Source organism: Eurytemora carolleeae, unplaced genomic scaffold (genome assembly GCF_000591075.1).
Source record: "Eurytemora carolleeae unplaced genomic scaffold, Eaff_2.0 scaffold1381, whole genome shotgun sequence".
In the NCBI taxonomy this organism is placed as follows: Eukaryota; Metazoa; Arthropoda; class Copepoda; order Calanoida; family Temoridae; genus Eurytemora; species Eurytemora carolleeae.
In genome coordinates this window covers 1937-2336 of record NW_019397272.1, presented here as the reverse complement: position 1 = coordinate 2336, position 400 = coordinate 1937, and positions in this window count along the sequence as shown.

The following is a 400-nucleotide window of genomic DNA, read 5'->3' as shown; positions in this document are numbered from 1 at the left end:
CCCCCTCCAGTATCCAGTACTGGTTCTCTACCAAACAAAAGCATGCTCCGAGCCCCCATTAAATATTTGTTTTGAAGTTAGTATAGTGTGCAGGGATGTTTAATGTTTTGCAGGAGTTTAATTAACAATTAAAATTAGAATATATCTCAACTTTCAACTTTTTAACCCATTTTATTATAGTTGCAATTGTAACCATATATTTATTGCTTCTTAACTAACGTATAGTTGATATCCGTTCAAAGTATTTAATATGTTTGCAAATGCACTTTACGCTCACTTTTACGATTGACCTAATTTTGATGGATTTTGCAACCCCTTCCCCCTCTCGTTTATCCTTGAAGAAACCTTGCAAATATTCTTAGTATTAGATATTGTATTGCTCAAACAAACCGTCAAGTTT